Source organism: Gadus morhua, chromosome 2 (genome assembly GCF_902167405.1).
Source record: "Gadus morhua chromosome 2, gadMor3.0, whole genome shotgun sequence".
Classification (NCBI taxonomy): domain Eukaryota; kingdom Metazoa; phylum Chordata; class Actinopteri; order Gadiformes; family Gadidae; genus Gadus; species Gadus morhua.
In genome coordinates this window covers 41,309-47,500 of record NC_044049.1, presented here as the reverse complement: position 1 = coordinate 47,500, position 6,192 = coordinate 41,309, and the positions used below count along the sequence as shown (strand labels likewise).

The 6,192-nt window shown below is 43.3% G+C and overlaps 1 protein-coding gene across 1 annotated transcript in view; it reads left to right on the top strand.

Moving 5' to 3' along the window:
- Positions 1-1,258, top strand: part of ep300b (EP300 lysine acetyltransferase b) — a 32,873-nt gene extending 31,615 nt beyond the window's left edge. The window contains 1 exon segment of the mRNA XM_030342041.1: positions 1-1,258. This exon segment is cut by the window's left edge and continues 2,292 nt beyond it. The gene's annotated coding sequence lies outside the window, so the exon portion shown is untranslated.
- The last annotated feature ends 4,934 nt before the right edge of the window (positions 1,259-6,192 follow it).

The following is a 6,192-nucleotide window of genomic DNA, read 5'->3' as shown; positions in this document are numbered from 1 at the left end:
CTATTATTAAATGTTATTTAAAATGTTTTCAATAAAGATACATTGAACTGAACTTCCTATGGGAGATGCAACAATAAATCAACCGGTCGATAAATGAATTAGAATAAATGAATTGTAAGTTATTGCTGTTAATATATTTTTTTGCCAATTGTGTACAAAGGAGGATAGTTTCTCTATGCCCCCGCTCTGAGGATAAAAACAGGATATTTTCTGGGAGGGCGGGTGGATGGTGCAGCATTTGCCTTTTTAACAAATGTTTTTAAAGATTTTAGAAGCGGTAAAGAATTAAAGAGGACGCGATTTTAATGCAATGGACTTTTTATGGTTTTTTTTTTTTCATCATTCAGTATGAATTTTTCAGAGTGCGAGATATTAATGTTATCATAAATCCAAACAAGATGCATATCTTCGGTTAAAATGTTTGGTTTTTGATTTATTTATTTTTGTTCAAAGTGGGGTCGTTTTCTTATTTTTTGTTATATTACCCAGAGACTGCTACAATTGGTAGACATATATTTTGTAAACCGGTCGCAGACGGGCTGGTGTAGGATCATCATTTCGCCGTCGATGTATTCGGTCTGTCCAGAGTGAGGTTCTGTCAGTGTTATGGCGGTGGAGGGCCGATACCTCCACACCGGCCAAGCACCCCCCCTGCCGGCCACTGTATGGCTGGCACGCTGGGGGGGACTCACAAACAGCCCGCTCCCTTTTGAATGTATGTGTGTGTGTGCGTGGGCGTGTGGGTATGTGCACTCCTTCCTTAAAAAGACACTTCATACGAAGCGTGTGGGGAGGGACGGGGGGCGGTCGGTGGCATACCTGTGTGCCTGTAACGTTTCAAGTATACGGGGGTGTGGGGACCCCCGGGGGCGGGGCCGGGGTCGTCCAGGGGTTTTTCTTGGACTCTCGCCGTTCCGAGGAGTTTAAGGCGAGAGGCTCTATCCAAACAGACTGTGTTGCACAGCGACAGGAGGAGAGGCGGACCGCCCCCCCGCAGCGTGCGTGCGTGACGCTCTCTGTGCCTCTGCGTTTTTCTTTATTATTTTTCTGTTGCTGCTTCCCCCGGATGTGCGCCTCCCACTCTCCGGGAGCAGAGGACTGCCCACTTCCGGTACCGCCCCCTCTCGAGACTCCGCCCTCAATCTATCTTTCTGCTAAGAACTTTGGGAGTTTTAATTTAATATTTTTTACTGTACAAAGGAAACACAAACTGTGGACTCAAATACTGTTTTTATAATAAAATGGAAATTACAAATAATTCATGTGATAATTGCATTTTTTGAGAACTCACTTTTAAAGGTCCAATGTTTGGTCGGGTTGGGATGCAGGGCTCTCGAGTTTTGAACTGAGTTCAGAGTGAGATTTTGTTGGGGGGGGGGGGGGGGCGCGCAAAAGAGGACGTCTGGTTAGGCTACCCTACGTACGGGAAAGCCATTTAGTTCCTACCTGTTCCACTGTTAAATAGCGGCCCAAATTGGTGGGCGCTATCCTGGTGATCTGCGTGAGAAATACGGAAGTGTGGCGTGTGAGCGTGTGCATGGGTTGAATGAGGCTGGATCCGAATACTCGTACTTGACTGCTATAGTATGCATTTTGTAGTACGCCACAAATATAGCGCGTCCGAATGCTCAGTACGCATTGTGTAGTACGGAAGTCGTCTACTACCGCCACAGTAAACAACGGAGTTCACTACGCTATCCCACAATACAACCGGAATCTGGTAACGAACGAAGAAGAGATGGCTGACCCGACACCACCAGAAAGAAGTCGTAGAAAGCGGCGAAAAAAAAGAGACAGTAAAGAGTAACAAAGTAAAGTAAGTAATTAAGTAAAAAGAGACATTTTTAATTTAATAGCAACGATGACAAGACGGAAAACAGGTAACTTTTGCCGGCATCTGAGGGGAGATACGTCATCTCCAAACATCCGGTGGAGTTTCGGCGGCGTTCGGAAGCGTTCTACGCATAGCTGTAGACCGTACTACAGTCAAGTGTAGTACGGTCAAGTACACTGAACAGAAATAGTATGTACTAAGTATTCGGATTCAGCCTCTTATGGATTAATATCGTCTCACTAATTAATTACTACTATTACTTACCATTTCTGACTGATTATCGAGCTAACAACAACAAGCTCGTCCTTTATGCGGCCTTCATTCCTTTTCCTGTCCGTATTGCTCTAACCCGTGTGTGCTACCAGTTGTCTATCTTTATGTGAATACTCATACTTGACTGCTATGTAGTATGCATTTTGTAGTAGGCTACGCCACAAATATAGCGCGTCCGAATGCTCAGTACGCATTGTGTAGTATGGAAAACGTTTCCGAATGCGTGCTATCGCCACAGTATACAATGGTAGGTCACTACGCTATCCCACAATGCAACCGGAGTCTGGTAACGAACGAAGAAGAGATGGCTGACCCGACACCACCAACAGCGGCTTAGAAACACGTTGTAGAAAGCGGAGAAAAAAAGACACTAAAAAGAGTATACAAGTAAAGTAAGTAATCAAGTAAAAAGAGACATTTTTAATTTAACAGCAACGATGACAAGACAGAAAACAGGTAATTTATCAAGGTAGTTTTGCCGGCATTTGAGGGGAGATACGTCATCTCCAAACATCCGGTAGAGTTTCGGCGGTGTTCCACGCATAGCTGTAGACCGTACTACACTGTCAAGTGTAGTAGGGTCAAGTAGTAGACACTGAACAGCAATACTAAGTACTAGGGTTAGGGTTAGTACTTAAGTATTCGGATTGAGCCACAGTCTCTGTTGGCTATTAAGACCAACTCCAGCTAGCTAGCTAACTACCTGTCTGACCTCCATAGATACAGACTACCTGTCTGACCTCGACACGACAGAAGCAGACTACCTGTCTTTCTGACCTCGACAGATACGGACTACCTGTCTGACCACGGCAGACAGACTACCGGTCGTCCGAAGCGGTCGCGTGCTAGTTTTGCCGCTACTTCCCCAGCAACACCACAAAACAAAATGGCCTCCGTCTGCTTTCCACAGGCGTCATTGCCCCCATAACCTCCTCTATTACCTCCTCCATCACCCCCCCCCCATTGACCCCGTATCTTCTAATACATGCTGTCGAAATGGAAAGCACCATAAACTATAAATTCTTTGAGCAAATATTAGTTGTCTAAATGGTTGCCGCTAACGCATTTCAAACAGCTAAATGGAGCGCGTTTCTCTGATAATAAATGAATAAACAAACTTCACCCACATGTGAAAGAGGAATTAATAGCAAACAAAGCAGAATTCACGACGCTGAAGTTGGCATCCGATTCGCAGCATCCGATTCAGCAGCTGGTCCACTTTAAATCGGTCCTCCTGATTGAAAACCACTACACCTAGACTCTTCAAATCTGGACTAAATTATCACAGTGAGGCTATACATTATAATAAACATAGTTACAGATTTGTGAAACCTTCTTTCTATTTGTGAAAATGCAATACAGGCTCATTTTAATGCTTTTTAGGGGTCCAGACTGCATTAGAACTGGTCCTGATTGAAAACCACTACACCTAGACTCTTCAAATCTAGACTAAATTATCACAGTGAGGCTATACATTATGTAAAACATAGTTTCAGATTTGTGAAACCTTTACCCTATTTGTGAAAATGCAATAAAGGCACATTTTAATGCTTTTTAGGGGTCCAGACCGCATTAGAACTGATCCTGATTAAAAACCACTACTCCTAGACTCTTCAAATCTGGACTAAATTATCACAGTGAGGCTATACATTATGTAAAACATAGTTTCAGATTTGTGAAACCTTTAACCTATTTGTGAAAATGCAATGCGGTCTGGACCCCTAAAAAGCATCCAAATAATAATAATAATAATACATTTAATTTAATAAGCCTGTATTGCATTTTCACAAATAGGGTAAAGGTTTCACAAATCTGAAACTATGTTTTACATAATGTATAGCCTCACTGTGATAATGTAGTCCACATTTGAAGAGTCTAGGTGTAGTGGTTTTCAATCAGGACCGATTTGAAGATTCTAAGTGGTTTTCAAGCCGAATCGGATGCTGCGAATCGGATGCCAACTTCAGCGTCGTGCAGAATTCAGAGTCGGAGGTTCAGCAGTGGTAGAAGGCGAGTATAGATCTACCTACCTATATGAGGGTTATTCTTGGAACTGAACGCATCAATAATTACCAGCAACAATGAGAAGGAAAAGGGTTTGTGAGTCACAGTTCTTTCTGCTCAGTTCCCGCTGCGAACAACGCGCCCTCTAGCGGCGCTGTCACGTTAAAATTGTACCGGCCTACGTCATCCATAGTAATCCATTCCAAACCAGCCTGGCAACAGACGATCGATCGCGTCGAATGACGTGGACGGTTCTTGAACATTCGTGAACTCGTTCATTGAGCGCGAAAAGACAGATAACACTTATTTTACAAATTCCATTTATTAGCGTTCCTAACTTTATATTTGTATTGTATTGCATTGAATTTATCTATTTCCCTACACAGTAATAGCTAAATGTTATGGGGATAATGTGAATAATAATAATAAACTAGAACTGCAAGCAGTTATGCAGGGGTCCAAGAAGTGTGCATTTCGCCGGCACAACGCGACAAGAAATGTGCGTTTCGCCGGCACAAAGCGAGGCATGTGTTCAAAACGCTACCCTGAACCTGTGGATACAAAGGATTTGACTGTGGTAGGAGTAGCGAGAAGTCAGTGTAGCGTTTTCGCTGCGAAATTTTGTAGAAGATATACAATTTCCTCGTTTATTGCGCCCCCTAATGGCGAAATTTTCCGAAATTTTTATCGAACGACATTAAGGTTAGCACCAACATCTGTGTAAAATGTGGACTCGATCCGATGTCTAATTTTGGATTTCTTTGGATTTTTGATATTCCACGTCTAATTTAGCTAATAAACCAATATTCAAAACGCTACCGTTTCGTTATCGAAGGACGGATCAAAAAAGTGTTTCGTGCATTCTTTGCGTGTGCGTCTGAAGATGTCGTGTGCAAAGTTTGGTGTCGATTGGTCAAGAAATGTGGGAGGAGTAGGGAAAAAACAGTTTTGCGGTTTTCGCGATTTTGCGGAAAAAAATTCCTGACGCAAATGGGCGTGGCCTATGCCAAAAGATGCAGCAGACTCCAGTGAATAAGTGGGTAAAAGTTTTTGACTGTGGGAGGTTCGGTGTGGGAGTTATAGCCCCAAACGCGTATTCCTTGGTATAGCGCCACCTAGTGGCCGGCATGTCTGGATTTGGTCGTCTGCCGTCATCTCACGTACCTGGATCTAGTCATGCAATTGGCGTGTGTGCACCATTTACGGTTTGGGCTGTGGTCCCACTTCTACGGGGGAATAATAACAAACACTACAAAAACAATAGGGATCCAACCTGTTGGCTTGGACCCCTAAAAAAAATGACCAGTTAGTAAATGCCTGCTCACCTATCTACCCATCTATCCATCTATTATCCATCTATCTATCTATTACCTATAATCTATTCTCTAAATTAAATTAAGGAAATTAAATTAACACAAGTTAGCTAGACTATGATACACATTAAACACTCAGTTTACTAGCTAAATTCGATTAAACAATTAAATGCAATACAAATATATAGTAAAAACAAGTGTTATCTAGCGATCCGTTATCTGTATTATATTATTTCGTCTTCGGCAACATGGGCGCGATTGAAACCTGCCTGGCAACGGACAACCCCTTACGTAATCTGTTGTTCGTTGCCTGGCAACGGACCACTGATATGTACCCGGTACAATTTTCGCCCCCGGTACAATTTTAACGTGACAGCGCCGCGACGCTATCGCACCACATGATACCAGGCACACTGAAGCCTTACAGTTCTGTGGTCGACAGTCCTACACTGACAACACGTAGCGAGGCCAACGGTCTGAAACTCTTCATTATGTTAGTTAGTTAGTGTGACTTGATTGGGTTAGGGTTAGGGTTAGGTGACCTCTCTTCAGGTCTCTGCATCATGTAGGGACTGGAGGTCATATCTATAACCTCTGACCTCTCTTCAGGTCTCTGCATCCTGTAGGGACTGGAGGTCATATCTATAACCTCTGACCTCTCTTCAGGTCTCTGCATCCTGTAGGGACTGGAGGTCATATCTATAACCTCTGACCTCTCTTCAGGTCTCTGCATCCTGTAGGGACTGGAGGTCATATCTATAACCTCTG